The sequence below is a fragment of the Puma concolor genome, chromosome B3, assembly GCF_028749965.1.
Source record: "Puma concolor isolate L17-30 chromosome B3, mPumCon1.1.hap2, whole genome shotgun sequence".
Taxonomy (NCBI): Eukaryota; Metazoa; Chordata; class Mammalia; order Carnivora; family Felidae; genus Puma; species Puma concolor.
Window position 1 is genome coordinate 125171055 of NC_141672.1, and position 16262 is coordinate 125187316.

At 36.2% G+C, this 16262-nt stretch overlaps 1 protein-coding gene and 1 non-coding gene across 5 annotated transcripts in view; both read right to left on the reverse strand.

Moving 5' to 3' along the window:
* Nucleotides 1–16262, reverse strand: part of LOC147580353 (uncharacterized) — a 161672-nt gene that overhangs the window by 116481 nt on the left and 28929 nt on the right. For all 4 annotated transcript variants that reach the window (XR_015252822.1, XR_015252821.1, XM_086711345.1 and 1 more), the window contains 2 exons: nt 3672–3735; nt 2501–2549 (listed from right to left, as the gene is read on the reverse strand). The gene's annotated coding sequence lies outside the window, so the exon portion shown is untranslated. The remainder of the gene's footprint in view (nt 1–2500; nt 2550–3671; nt 3736–16262) is intronic.
* On the reverse strand, nt 2998–3064 carry LOC112856745 (small nucleolar RNA SNORD109A). Its single transcript, XR_003223284.1, has one exon. It is a non-coding gene; the product is annotated as a small nucleolar RNA SNORD109A (small nucleolar RNA).

A 16262-nucleotide genomic window follows, 5' to 3' on the forward strand; every position in this document is an offset into this window, starting at 1 on the left:
CCCATATGACTTTCCATGAGTAACTCATTTTCAGATCATAGATTAGTAAATATTCAAGAGATATAGATAAGATAATTTCAAAATAGAACTACCTGGCATGTAGAGAACACTGCATCCACAATGATATAATTACATGCTAGTGTAATTATAACTGTAATATTTATTAAATTGTGCCATACCCGGGGCCATGACAGAGATAAAAAATTATTCTAAAGTAATAACATCAAAGTATGTTTTTTATCATATGAAATTAGGTTAGGAATGAGTAATAAAAGTCAAAAGAAAAAGCCTAACTTCTTGGAAATTAACCAATGCCTTTATAAATAATCCATAATTCAAAAATAAATCAACATAGAAACTAGAAAATATATTTATATGAGTAATAGTGAGGATGTAAATGCTAAACTTGTGCTCATGAAACTAGAAAGTGCTTACAGGGAAATTTAGAGTGAAAAAAATATATTAGAATCAGGGAAGGCTAAAAAATCAATCAATTCTATTTTACAAGAATCTAGATAAAGATAAATAATAATCCAGAAGAGTATAAGGAAAACTTAAAGAGGTTGAGAGCAGAAATAAGCAAAATAAAAAGCATGCTTATAAAAGGAAAAAAATAGCAAAAAATAATAATTTGAAATAATTAATATGATTGAAATCCTCCTAGCAAGATCAATCAAGAATGATAGATAACAGATATGAATGTCTGTAAGAAATACAAAATAAGAAAATATTACTAAAAAATTTACTGTAATGAATTTGATGTTTCAAATAAAATGTTCATCTAACTAGTAAGAATCTTGAGCAAATGATGCAGTCACAAAGAGAGCAAAATTATATAATCACATTTTTATAAACAAAAAAATAACAAAAAAATTAAAAAAGTGAAATACATTTTTAGAAGAATTGCATTTGGGGCTATGAGGCTGGATCTGGTCATAGGGAAGATTCTATTGCGTTATATTTTTATTGTATATCTGAGTTCTGTACTATTATAGCATACTAATATGGACAATTTACTGCATAGATATTATGCATCAATATGCTATTATACTGTTTGGATTGAGTTAGTAGCACCAATTCCATGAACCTGTGAATCTACTAATGGTAACAAATAGACAAGTAGGGGCTTGCGAGAATACGCTTTTTAAATAAAAACATGTCCTGGGGCGCCTGGGTGGCTCAGTCGGTTAAGCGGCCGACTTCGGCTCAGGTCATGATCTCACGGTCCGTGGGTTCAGGCCCCCCGTCGGGCTCTGTGCTGACAGCTCAGAGCCTGGAGCCTGTTTCAGATTCTGTGTCTCCCTCTCTCTTACCCTCCCCCGTTCATGCTTTGTCTCTCTCTGTCTCAAAAAATAAATAAACGTTAAAAAAAATTAAAAACAAAAAAACAAAAAAACAAAAAAACATGTCCTATTGGTCCTGATATCTGTACGCCTGTTCAAAAGTTTGTTAATGATTGAGGTTCTAGAGTCATTTCAATACCTGGCAGAAATAATTCCCTCTTTGATCTATGACTGAGTCCTTTAGAATTACCTCCTATTGTTCTAGAGAATAAATATAAATAAAAAATCCATAATAAATTAATACAAAAATAAGTAGTACTTGATAGGAGTTGTGACAGAACTTTGTTAAGAAAAAATTGCCTTTTTTTTCAATATATGAAATTTATTGTCAAATTGGTTTCCATACAACACCCAGTGCTCATCCCAAAAGGTGCCCTCCTCAATACCCATCACGCACCCACCCCTCCCTCCCACCCCCCCAAAATTGCCTATTCATAAAGCATTAACCACTAGGTCCCAAGTAACACAAAATCCTCAACAAGGCATGCCAGGAAATATAGAAACCATTTTTCTTAAGGATGCATATTTCAAGTTTTAGTAAGAAATCATAATGATATGATATTTCCATATCTCTCCATTTGATGCTTTTAACATCATATCTTTTTAAGTACAGAATAGTATTGCAAATTGAACCATTTTGTGTTTTAAAATAATTATTGAGAATTTAATCATATAAAAACTTTATGGTCTTAAAGAGATCTAACAAAATTTCACATACGGCTTCTCATGTTGTAAAACTGAGAAACAATTCATGTCAATCCTCAAAAATTAAGGTAGAAGCAGAAATGTAATGCAGTGTGACCACAAAAGCTTTGTGAATCATGGAGTCTCTCTTCTGAAATTTCAATAATTAAACAAATACAGAAAATCTGATAATATTTGGATTTCACTATAACAATTTTTTATCTGATCTGAAACTGCCAAAAAAATTCTCTTAAATTCTACATGTTTCCATCAAAGCAGAAAATAATTACAATGAAAAAACAAATTATAACAATACAATAATGTAGATAACCCTGATAAGAGTCTCAATGAGGAAAATGACACATTATAAAAATATTCATAAATAAGCTTCTTAAAAGATGAACACAGAGACCTCAGGACCTGGCACACAGAATATGACATATGAACTTCAAAAGATCTTTGTTGTTACTCACCTCTATTCCTTGAAGTGGAAAACCTGATTCCAATCCTATCTCAGCAAAACTTGACAGAAAGAAAAGCAAAAACAAGGTATCAAAAAATATTCAACAGCAAAATTAACAAAAAACTAAAATTGGTTCCATTGTCATTATTTAATATAGGCATACATTTTTTTCTTCTTTTAGTCCAAATGGGAATTTCAGTACCCACTACTATTTCTTCTCTCCTTATTAATTCATTCATTTTTATTCTCTTATTTGTTACTTAAGAACATATTTTCTATATACAAGTATCTCTCTACAACTGTGTGTTCAAAGTGAGAAAATGGAGCAAGTCTTGGATTACTGATCATATCTAAATGTGCATAGTGCCTTATAAAATAGGACACAAATGCTTTTTTCTTAGAAAAATATAAATCATGCTAACAGTGGTATTGTGTTGGCACTGAGAGGTCACCAAAGAGAGCCAGGCCTTGAAAGTCTTTTTTGTTCTAGTAAAGGGCAATTCATCTGGACCTCAGATTGACATCTGGAATCAATCCCTCAGGATCCTCAGACAATTGTGCTCATCATTGATCTAGGCAGGCACCCTCCCAACAAATAATCATTTCCATAACCAGGCTGATTTTGTGTAGGTTTGATTAAAGAACAGTAAACATGTAGTAGACATTTTATTTAGTATCTTAATAATATGATTCATATATATACCATTAAAATGCTACCTTTGTTCTAATAAATTAGATAAGATATATTGGGGATATATAAAACCCTTTAATCAGCTAAAATTTTAAGGAGCAAATGAGGTACCAAAAATAATATGATTATAGTATAAATATAAGTAGAAGCATCTATATTATGAATATTTCAGATAAATATAAAAAATCAGTATTTATCACAGTTGAATTTCACTACAAGATTATTTTTATTCAATACAAAATTGTGAAAAAAAGAAATATGTAAATGATTCCTCAAAGTTATTCAAGTTATTTTGAAAAGATATATTAAAAAGTGAAGAAACAATAATGAGGATTCCTTGATCCACGTAGGTATATTCATTGGGAAAAATATCTATCATTAAAATATTTTTCCTTGAACTTTTGAAAGAACTAACTCACAGATTTTGAAATACTGATATCACTGGCCAAAAACACATAAGAATTTCAAAAGTACCAGGATAGCAACTAACCTTTCTTTCTTGAAAGTAACTTGTTCACTTGAAAAAAAAATAGTAACCTGTTCTAGCTTTTGACCTGAAAAACATTACCAAAAAAGAAAAGATGAGACAATGCATCAAATTAATTAAAAATAAGACATAACATTTGTTCTGTTTTAATCATACAGACACCCCTTGCCACAAACATCATAGTTGCTTGGTCCTTTGTTACTTCGTCATATCATTTATTCACTTATTTCCTTCCAGAGTTATTTACTTTCCAAATGGCCAATAATTTTCTTCAATGAGCTATTCAAATATGTACACAGCAGTTTCTCTAAAATGGGAAATTCTAAAGCTGTATTCCACCCAATATAGACTAAAAATACATTGTGATGTTAAAAATGCCCTGTGATGTGAAAAACTAAAAGCACAGTAGGAGTATTATGAGATTATTTAGGAGTATTATGAGAGGGTATTATAAGGGGTATTCTGAAGATTATTGATGACCTCATCAATTGAACAATACTAAAATTGTTACTTGTCTTATTAGAAGACCACTCAGCTGGACCTCAGCAACCCCAAGTACTTATGCTTATTAATAATCCAGACAGGACAAGTACCAACCAATAAAATTTCCTCACACCACATTAATGTTTTTAACAAGTTAACACTTGCATTTGCCTTACAGTGAAAAACAGCACAGGTAGACATTTAACTTGACTTTAGTATATCTGGTTTTAATGGCAATTCCAGAAGCTTCCCAGAATCCTTCTCTTTAGAGTGATACATAAAGTGATATTGCAGTGGGTGAGTTTTCAATTCTGATATGTTTATTCAATAAGATAGAACCAGAATCAAAAGTTATCCGTGAAGTTGGATTATATCACTTAAAATATTATTAAGTTATGTTAAGACCTGAAAACAGTATACAATGTGATACTACTTTCATTTGATAGGTCTATAGTCCCTGGCCAGAGAAGATACATGTTCATATTGAAAGCATAGTATCATTGTCCCCACACCATTCTGTTTTATTTCACTAGGATCAACTTTATTTCAGCACACAACACACACAAGCCAAATGTATTCCATGACTTGCCCTCATTAATCTGGAAGTGCTTCCAAACATATGGATTTTTAAACACAAAATCCAGTTCTCCTTACTAATGTACAATATACATTTCCTTTCAGAAGTCACAGAAAACATCCTACAAGAAGGATATTTTTGTCATTTTCCTGATATTGCTGATTTTCCAACATCTGAATTAGGTTTAATGCACTATTATTTGCAAGAGCATCAAATATTAATAGCAAATAACTGAAAATAAGAAATAGATATAATAAATATATCTGATTAACACATGTACGATATATATTTTTAAATTTTTAGTTGTTTAACATACAGCACAATAGTGGTTTCAGGAATAGAATTCAATGATTCATAACTTACATTCAACACCCAGTGCTCATCACAACACGTGCCTTCCTCAGTATCCACTACCCATCTAGCCCATCACCCACCCACCTCCCTCCATCAACCCTCAGTTTGTTCTCTATCATTAGTCTTCTGTGGTTTGTTTCCTTCTCTGCCCTTCCCATATTTCTCATGGATTCATCTATTTCATTTCTTAACTTCCACATATGAGTGAAATCATACGGTATTTATCTTCCACTGACTGACTTATGCTAAGCATAATACATTTTAGCTCAATCCACATCACTGCAAAAGGCAAGATTACGTTCTTTTTGATGGCTTAGTAATATTCCACTGTATGCGAAATTATTAATTCCACTGTTATTAATATTGGGCTGCATGTACCCCTTTGAATCTATAATTTGTATCCTTTCAGTGAATATCTAATAGTGCAATTGCTGGATTGTACAGTTCTATTTTTAGTTTTTTGAGGAACCTCCATACTGTTCTCTAGAATAGCTACACCAGTTTGCATTCCCACCACAGTGCAAGAAGGTTGTGCTTTCTCCATATCTTCACCAACACCTGTTGTTTCTTGTGTTGTTAATTTTAGCCATTCTTACGTGCAAGGTGCTATCTCATTGTGGTTTTGATTTGTATTTCCCTGATGATGAGTGATGTTGAGCATCTTTTCATGTGTCTGTTGGCCATCTGGATGTCTTCTTTGGAAAAGTATCTATTCATGTCTTCTACTCAATTCTTACCTGGGTTACTTGTTTTTTGGTTGTTGAATTTGATATAGATTTTTGATACTAACCCTTAATCAGTTTTGTCATTTGTAAATATTTTCTCTCATTGGGTAGACTGCCTTCTAATTTGTTGATTGTTTCCTTCACTGTGCAGAGGCTTTTTATCTTGATGATATTTCATGATTGCCTTTGTTTCCCTTTCCCATGGCGACGACATGTCTAGTAAGAGGTTGCTGTGGCCAAGGTCAAAAGGTTTTTGCCTATGTTCTCTTCTGGGATTTTTATGGTTTTCTGTCTCACATTTAGGCCTCTCATCCATTTGGAATTTATTTTTTGTATGGTGAAAGAAAGTGGTCCAGTTTCATTCTTCTGCATGTCGCCATCCAGTTTTCCCAGCACCATTTGTTGAAGAGACTATTCTTTCCATATGATATTCTTTCCAGTGATAATATTAGTTGATCATATACTTGTGGGTCCATTTATCAGTTTTTTATTCTGTTGCATTGAACTATGTGTCTATTTTTGTGCCAGTAATATACTGTCTAGATGACTACAGCTTTGTAGTACAGATTGAAAACTGGAATCGTGATACCTCCAGTTTCATTTTTATTTTTCAGGATTGCTTTTGCTATTGAGGGTCTTTTGTGGTTCCATACAAACTTTAGGACTGTTTATTTCTATCTCTGCAAAAAATACCAGTGGTGTTTTTATTGGAATTGAATTAAATGTATACCGTGCTTTGAGTAGTATAGACATTTTAAAAATGTTTGTTTGTCTAATCCATGAGCATGGAATGCTTTTCCATTTCTTTGTGTCATCTTCAATTTCTTTCATAAGTGTTCTTTTGTTTTCAGAGTACAGGTCTTTTACCTCTTTAGTTAAGTTTATTCCTAGGTATCTTAGTGTTCTTGGTGTGATTGTAAATGGGATCGATTCCTTGTTTTCTTTTTCTGCTGCTTCATTGTTGGTGTATAGAAATTCAACAGATTTCTGTACATTGATTTTAATTTTTTTAATGTTTATTTTTTTTTTGATAGAGAGAGAGAGAGAGAGAGAGAGAGTGGAGGAGGGGCAGAGAGAGAGAGAGAAGGAGACACAGAATTCTGAAGCAGGCTCCAGGCTCTGAGCTGTCAGCACAGAGCCTGATGCAGGGCTCGAACTCACAAGCTGTGAGGTCATGACCTGAGCAGAAGTCAGATGCTCAACTGACTGAGCCACCCAGGTGCCCCTGTACATTGATTTTATACCCTGTGACTTTGCTGAATTCATGTATTATTTCTACCCATTTTTTAGTGGGATCTTTCAGGTTTTCTACATAGTTTATCATATCGCCTGCAAATAGTGAAAGTTTGGCTTTTTCTTGCCGATTTGGATGATTTTTATTTCTTCTTGTCTGATTGCTGAGGCTAAGACTTCCAGGACTATGTTAAATACTAATGGTAAGACGTGGGAAATAGGTTCAAGAATTCCTTACACTTACATAAATGGGTTAAAAAGGCTTAGGGTGAAAAGCTGCCACAGGGCAAAAGCGCCCAAGTTTTGTCATTAAATAGAGCAAGGCATAGAGCAGAAAGTGCGGCAGGGTGAAAGCACCCAAGGTTAGATAGCAAAATGAGTAACTTGCTATACTTAAAGCTGCATGCTCCATCAATTTTAAAATTTAAAGAAAACAGCTAATTAGTTGTATCACCTACAGGAAACTACTTTCCATCTGGAACCAGTGTAGTATTATGCTTTGATCACAACTTCAAAGGCCACTTGCCCCCCAGACCCTTTGCTTCTTATACACACGAGTTAATGACTACTACCTGATTGTTTTCTTCTGCACATTCACCATGTATGTAAGATCTTGAAAGCTCGGTAAATATGGGGACGAAATCCCTGTCTGGGGCTCTTGTCTCCTCCCAGACATTAGACTCTCTCATTTTTATTTCTGCATTTTCTCTCTTGTCAGATAAGAAAGAACTTAGGATTCCTGATCTGTGACAGTAAGAGTGGGCATCCTCATCTTGTTTCTGACCATAGGAGAAAGTCTCTTTTTTTCCCCATTGAGGATCATATTAGCTATGGGTCTTTCATAGATGGCTTTTATGATGTTGAGATATGTTACATCTATCCTTATTTTGTGGAGGGTTTTTATCAAGAATGGATGCTGTATTTTGTCAAATGCTTTTTTTTCATTTATTGACAGGATCAAATACTTGTTATCTCTTCTTTTATTAGTGATGTATCACATTGACAGATTTGTGAATATTGAACCTGTCATGCAGCCCAGGAATAAATCCCACTTGATAATGGTGAATAATATTTTTAATGTACTGTTGAATTACATTTGCTAGTATCTTCTTGAGAATTTTTGCATCCAGGGTCATCAGGAATATTGGCCTGTAAGTCTCATATTTAGTGGGGTCTTTGGTTTTGGAATCAAGGTAATATGGCTTCATAGGATGAGTTTGGAGGTTTTCTTTCTATTTCCATTTTTTGGAATGGTTTGAGAAGAATAGGTATTAACTCTTTTTTAAATGTCTAGTATAATTCCCTTGAGAATCCATCTGCCCCAGGATGCTTAGTTGTTGGGAAATTTTTTATTATTGATTCAATTTCTTTGCAGGTTATGAGTCTGTTCAAATTTTCTATTTCTTCCTGTTTCAGTTTTTGTAGTTTGTGAGTTTCTTTTTTTTAATATGAAATTTATTGTGAAATTGATTTCCATACAACACCCAGTGCTCATCCGAACAGGTGCCCTCCTCAATACCCATCACCCACCCTCCCCTCCCACCCCCCATCATCCCTCAGTTCGTTCTCAGTTTTTAGGAGTCTCATGTTTTGGCTCCCTCCATCTCTAACCATTTTTTTTCCTTCCCCTCCCCCATGGTCTTCTGTTAAGTTTCTCAGGATCTACACAGGACTGAAAACATATGGAGTCTGTAATTCTCTGTATGACTTATTTCACTTAGCATAACACTCTCCAGTTCCATCCACGTTGCTACAAAAGGCCATATTTCATTCTTTCTCATTGCCATGTAGTATTCCATTGTGTATATAAACCACAATTTCTTTATCCATTCGTCAGTTGATGGACATTTAGGCTCTTTCCATAATTTGGCTATTGTTGAGAGTTTTGCTATAAACATTGGGGTTCAAGTGTCCTATGCATCAGTACTCCTGTATCCCTTGGGTAAATTCCTAGAAGTGCTACTACTGGGTCATAGGGTAGGTCTCTTTTTAATTTTTTGAGGAACCTCCAAACTGTTGTCCAGAGCGGCTGCACCAGTTGCATTCCCACCAACAGTGCAAGAGGGTTCCCATTTCTCCACATCCTCTCCAGCATCTATAGTCTCCTGTTTTGCTCATTTTAGCTACTCTGACTGGCGTGAGGTGATGATATCTGAGTGTGGTTTTGATTTGTATTTCCCTGATGAGGAACGACATTGAGCATCTTTGCATGTGCCTGTTGGCCATCTGGATATCTTCTTTAGAGAAGTGTCTATTCATGTTTTCTGCCCATTTCTTCACTGGATTCTTTGTTTTCTGGGTGTGGAGTTGGTGAGCTCTTTATAGATTTTGGATACTAGCCCTTTGTCAGATTTGCAAATATCTTTTCCCATTCCGTTGGTTGCCTTTTAGTTTTGTTGATTGTTTCCTTTGCAGTGCAGAAGCTTTTTATCTTCATAAAGTCCCAATAGTTCATTTTTGCTTTTAATTACCTTGCCTTTAGGGATGTTTCAAGTAAGAAATTGCTGTGGCTGAGGTCAGAGAGATTTTTCCCTGCTTTCTCCTCTAGGTTTTGATGGTTTCCTGTCTCACATTCAGGTCCTTCATTGATTTTGAGTTTGTTTTTGTGAATGGTGTAAGAAAGTGGTCTAGTTTAATCCTTCTGCATGTTGCTGTCCAGTTCTCCCAGCACCATTTGTGAAAGAGACTGTGTTTTTTCCATTGGATGTTCTTTCCTGCTTTGTCAAAGATGAGTTTGCCATACTTTTGTGGGTCTAGTCCTGGGGTTTCTATTCTATTCCATTGGTCTATGTGTCTGTTTTTGTGCCAATACCATGCTGTCTTGATGATTACAGCTTTGCAGTAGAGGCTAAAGTCTGGGATTGTGATGCCTCCCGCTTTGGTCTTCTTTTTCAAAATTAATTTGGCTATTCAGGGCCTTTTGTGGTTCCATACAAATTTTAGGATTGCTTGTTCTAGCTTCAAGAAGAATACTGGTGCAATTTTGATTGGGATTGCATTGAATATGTAGATAGCTTTGGGTAGTATTGACATTTTAACAATATTTATTCTTCCAATCCATGAGCACGGAATGTTTTTCCATTTCTTTGTATCTTCTTCAATTTGCTTCATAAGCTTTCTATAGTTTTCAGCATACAGATCTTGTACATGTTTGGTTACGTTTATTGCTAGGTATTTTATGCTTCTTGGTGCAATTGTGAATGGGATCAGTTTCTTTATTTGTATTTCTGTTGCTTCGTTATTAGTGTATAAGAATGCAACTGATTTCTGTACATTGATTTTGTATCCTGCCACTTTGTTGAATTCATGTATCAGTTCTAGCAGACTTTTGGTGGAGTCTATTGGATTTTCCATGTATAATGTCATGTTATCTGCAAAAAGTGAAAGCTTGACTTCATCTTTGCCAATTTTGATGCCTTTGATTTCCTTTTGTTGTCTGATTGCTGATGCTAGAATTTCCAACACTGTGTTAAACAACAGCAGTGAGAGTGGACACCCCTGTCATGTTCCTGATCTCAGGGAGAAAGCTCTCAGTTTTTCCCCATTGAGGATGATATTAGCTGTGGGCTTTTCAAAAATTGCTTTTATGATGTTTAAGTATGTTCCTTCTATCCTGACTTTCTCGAGGGTTTTTATCAAGAAAGGATGCTGAATTTTGTCAAATGCTTTTTTCTGCATCGATTGACAGGATTATATGGTTCTTTTCTTTTCTTGTATTAATGTGATGTATCACATTGATTGATTTACGAATGTTGAACCAGGCCTGCAGCCCAGGAATGAATCCTACTTGATCATGGTGAATAATTCTTTTATATGCTGTTGAATTCGATTTGCTAGTATTGTATTGAGAATTTTTGCATCCATATTCATCAGAGATATTGGCCTGTAGTTCTCTTTTTTTACTGAGTCTCTGTCTGGTGTAGGAATCAAAGTAATGCTGGCTTCATAGAATGAGTCAGGATGTTTTCCTTCCCTTTCTATTTATTGGAACAGCTTGAGAAGGATAGGTATTATCTCTGCTTTAAATTTCTGGTAGAATTCCCCAGGGAAGCTATCTGGTCCTGAACTCTTATTTGTTGGGAGATTTTTGATAACTGATTCAATTTCTTTGCTGGTTATGGGTCTGTTCAAGCTTTCTATTTCTTCCTGTTTGAGTTTTGGAAGTGTGTGGGTGTTTATGTAGTTTGTGAGTTTCTAGTAACTTCTCCATTTCCTCCAGATTTCTCACTTTTTTGGCATATAATTTTTCATCATATTTTCTTATAATTGTATTTCTGTGGTGTTGTTTGTGATCTGTCCTCTTTCATTCATGAGTTTTGGATCCTTTCTCTTTTATTTTTGATAAGTCTGGCTAGGGGGTTATCAATTTTGTTAATTCTTTCAAAGAACCAGTTCTTAGTTTTGTTAATCTTTTCTACTGGTTTTTCTGCTTCTATATCAGTTATTTCTACTTGAATATTTATTATTTCGCTTCTTCTGCTGGCTTTAGGCTTTATTTGCTCTTCCTTTCCTAGATACTGTAGATGTAAGGTTAGGTTGTGTGTTTGGGACCTTTCTTTCCTCTTGAGGTAGGCCTGAATTGCAATATACTTCCCTCTTAGGAATGCCTTTGCTTCATCCCAAAGGTTTTGGACTGCCGTCTTTTCATATATATATATATATATATATATATATATATATATATAATCTTCTTCAGTCCTGTTAATTTCAGACTGATTATTGAAAGATATGAATTTAGTGCCATTGTGTTACATGTACAGTTGGCATTTCTGGTGATATCTCTGTTCCTTTCTAGTCTTTGTTGATTTTAGCCTTTTTTTCTTCCACTCAAAGAGTTCTTCTTAAAATTTCTTGTTACAGATGGTGTAGTGGTCACAAACCACTTTAAGTTTTGTTTGTATGGGAAACTATATCTTCTATTTTGAATGACAGCCTTTCTAGATAGAGTATTCTTGCTTGTGTAACTTTCCCATTCAGCACATTTATTATATCCTGACTCATGGTCTTCCAAGTTTCTGTGGACTGATCTGCTATGAATTTAATGTATCTTCCCTTGTAGGTTAAGGACTCTTTTCCTTTGCTGCTTTCAAGATCCTTTCCTTATTTGTGTATTTTGTGAATTTGACTATGATATATGTTGGCAATGGCCATCTTTTGTTGAATTTAATGTGGGTTTTCTGTTTCTTGGATTTTGATGTTGTGTCCTTCCCACAGATTAAGGAAGTTTTCAGCTACAATTTGCTCACATAAACCTTCTGCCCCTTTTTTTCTGTCTTCAACTTCTGGGATCCCTATAATATGAATGTTATTACTGTGTAATAGATCACTGAGTTCCCTAAGTATGCCCTCATGATCTCTGATGTTTGTTTCCTTCTTGTTTTCAGCTTCATTATTTTCTGTAATTTTATCTTCTGTACCACTAATTTGCTCCTCTCCCTTATCCAGTCTCATTTTTTACAACCTTCATTTAGGTTTTCATCTTGGCTATAACATTTTTAATTTTGGCCTGACTAGATTTTATTTCTTTTATCTCTGCAGAAAGGGATTCTCTGGTGTCTTCTAGCTTTTTTAAAGCCAGCTAATATCCTTATAATCATTATTTTATTTCATTTTATTATTATTATTTTAATCCTTATTTATTTTTATGAGACAGAGAGAGTGCAAGTGGGGAGCAAAAGAGAGAGAAAGAAACACAGGATATGGAGCAGGCTACAGGCTCTGAGCTGTTAGCACAGAGCCCAACATGGGGTTTGAACCCATGATCAGCAAGTTCATGACCTGAGCCGAAGTCAGACACTCAACTGGCTGAGCCACCGTGGTGTCCCAATATAATTATTATTTTAAATTCTAGTTCAGACATCTTATATCTGCATTGACTAAATCACTGGCCATCATATCTTCCTGTTCTTTCTTTTTTTTTTTTTAAAGTTTATTTATTTTTTTGGGACAGAGAGAGACAGAGCATGAACGGGGGGAGGGGCAGAGAGAGAGGGAGACACAGAATCAGAAACAGGGTCCAGGCTCTGAGCCATCAGCCCAGAGCCCGACGCGGGGCTCGAACTCACGGACCGCGAGATCGTGACCTGGCTGAAGTCGGACGCTTAACCGACTGCGCCACCCAAGCGCCCCAACTTCCTGTTCTTTCTTTGGAGGTGAACCTTCCATCTTGTCAATTTGGAGGAAGAAAATAAATAATAATAATAGAATGAAATAAAAAATGTTCAAATCAAATAAAGTAAGATAGATCTTAGGTGTGTTTTGGTCTGCTTGTTAAGAGACACTTAATAGAAAAAAAGAGAAAAGAGGAAGAGAGAAAAATTAAAAATTAAAAAAATTAAAAAATAAAATAATAAATAAATAAAGTAAAATTTGGTCTTTTCTGTATCCAAGAAACAAAAGAAAAATAAACAACAAGAAAAAATTGAAATAGAAGCAACAATAAAATGAACACATGAACAACAAAAAAACTGAAATGAAGCTAGATCCAGTTTCCCCTAGAGCTGAAACTTTGCAGCAGTCTATGTTTAGTAGAAGTTCATGGAAGGGATTTGTGCTGGTCTTTTGGGTGAGGGGTCTGCTGCTCTGATTCTAGTGGAGATGTGCCTGGAGGGCAAAGTCAGGCAGGGTTTAGTGTAATGACTCATTCTCCACTTGGTGGCGCTGGTTAGCTCCCTAAGGTCAATCAGCGTTGGTGGACTACTGGTGAAAATGGACTCTAGTCTCCAGAGTGGAAAGTTTGCACGTTGACAGTCACCCCTCCTGGGTCTCTCACTTCCATCAGCTCCCCACCTACCTCCTGTCTGTGTCTGAGCTGTCTGCCTACAAGGTGGTGCCTCTATCCAGAGTTTTATCTTAGGTGCAGCTGTGTTTCAAAGCTCCATGCTTCATACTACTCCCCCCCCCCCCCCCCATGGTTCGGACCAGCAGTGATCTTCTGGGGAAGGGTCTTACCATGCTGTGTCCAGGGCTGGCTTGTCCTAAGAAAGTCACACAACTGTGTAGTGGCAGTGGCTCAGACTTTATGGTAAATTGCAACACACAACCACCACCAGGGTTTGATGACTTCAGCTGACATCTTTGTTCCTATAAATGTGAAGGTCGTGCTTGACGAGGACATTTGGGTCTTTTTCTTACAGAGAGGTCATATCACCTCTACCAGATTCACTCCAATCAGGGGAACCACTTCTCCCCATGTGACCAGGGGTTATTCAGACCATGCTGTCTGCTTCAGGGGTCCTCCCTGATTCCTCACCAGAGCACTACCAGGAGCTGACCTCTGAAACTTCAGTATCTGCTTTGCTATTTATAAAGACCTGGTGGTATTGAAACCTTTTCCTTTTTCCTCCTTCAATTTTTTGGGGGAACATTTTTCTTGTGCAGTCCCCTGTGTGTGTTTTCTCTCTAACTGCTTTCAGGGGGAATGCATTCATGCACAAATATGATGTGCTGTTCTCCCTCCCCCTCTTTCTTCTTTCCACGAAAATGACTCTTTTCCCTCTGTGCCACCACAGCTCTTCTCTCCTCCAATTCACCTCTCTGCACCATATACCTGCTGTGTTCCCTCCCACAAATTTTGCATATTGCTCTGTTAATCTTCAGATCAATTCCCAAGGTATTCAAAATGGTTTGATGTTGATCTAGTTTTGTTCAACAGATGAGAAAATCCCAGGGTTTCCTTACTATTCCACCATCTTAACTACTCATCCAGAAACTTCTTAAGTTTTGCCACTTTTAAGACTTTTCTTTATCACTATAATTTGCAAATTTAATTATAATATTTCTTAAGGTTGGCCTGCTTTTGTTGATTTTAATGAGAGTTCTCTGAGCCTCGTGGATTTGGATTTTCTTTTGTTCCTCAGGTTAGGAACGTTTCCAGCTATTATTTTCTCAAATAAATTTTATGCCCTCTTTATCTTTCTTTTTCTTCTGAGACTCCTATAACACAAATGTTATTGTGTTTGATGGAATCACTGAGTTGACTAAGTCTACTCTTGTGTTCCATAATCATTCTTTCTCTCTCTTTTTTTTTTCAGCTTTATTATTTTTCATTATATTGTCTTCTTTATCACTTATCCATTCCTCTGCTTCTTCCATCCTTGTGGTCATTATATTTAGTCACTTTTGAATGTCAGTTATCACATTTTTATATCTGTAGTAAGGGTCTCCCTGATGTCTCATATGCTTTTCTCAAGACCAGTGAGTATCCCCATGGTTGTTGCTTTAAATTCACCATCAGACATATTTCTTATATCTGTTTTGATTACATCTCTGGCTGTCACCTTCTCTTGTTTTATCTTATGGGATGAATTCCTCTGTCTTGGCATTTTGCCTAAGTCTCTGTCTTCTTCTCTGTGTTAGGAAATCTTATTAAGTCCTGCTCATTAATGTAATGGCTTTATGAATAAGAGGTCACATACTGTCCAGGGCCTGGCACTTCAAGGAGAGTCTCTGATGTATGCTGTATGCACTCTGCTGCTGTCATTTGACTTCTCTATCCTTCAGACCAGTCAGCTGCAGAGGCTCTCCTTGGCTGGAGTGGGCAGTGTTTGGACCATGAACAGAGTGTGGTGAGTTTTCCTTAGGTGTGCTCTGTTTTGCATGTTAAATAAGACCTGATGCTACCTCCACTAGAAGAGAACACACAGAACTCTCTAGTCAGTAAACGTAATGTGGACAGAGGTTTATGCTGGTCTTCTGAATAAGAGACCCACCATGCTGGGACCGAGGCAAATTTTACCTATAAGTGCAGTACTGGAATACCACATGGGTGGGTGACCTGGTGTAAGCAGGTTAGGCAGTTAGTGTTGGTGCCGTGTTATTTACAGAAGGTGGTACTATGTTTATGCTAAGGGGCAGGGAAGGGAAATGGCACCAGCCAGCTCCCATGTACCTGGAAAAGGGTCTCCATTCTTGCAGTTTTCAGGGAGGCATTCTAAGAAAAGTAAATAATCTCCAACTTGTGTGTATCAGGTATTTTTTCGGTCACTGTTTTCACGTTATCTGACTGTGGGTTGTTTGTCTGCCTTCTCTCCAGAAGCAGCACAGTGCTCTCCATATTCAATCCCAGCCATGCCTGCTGACTTTTAAAACTCCAGGATTTAGACACAAGGTGTGGGCAGGGACCTGTGATGGTCTTCTGGGGGAGGGAATCACTGCACTGAAACAGGAAATATTACCAAGAAGTATAGTCTCATAAGGGCACAGGGGTGTAGGACTTGGAGT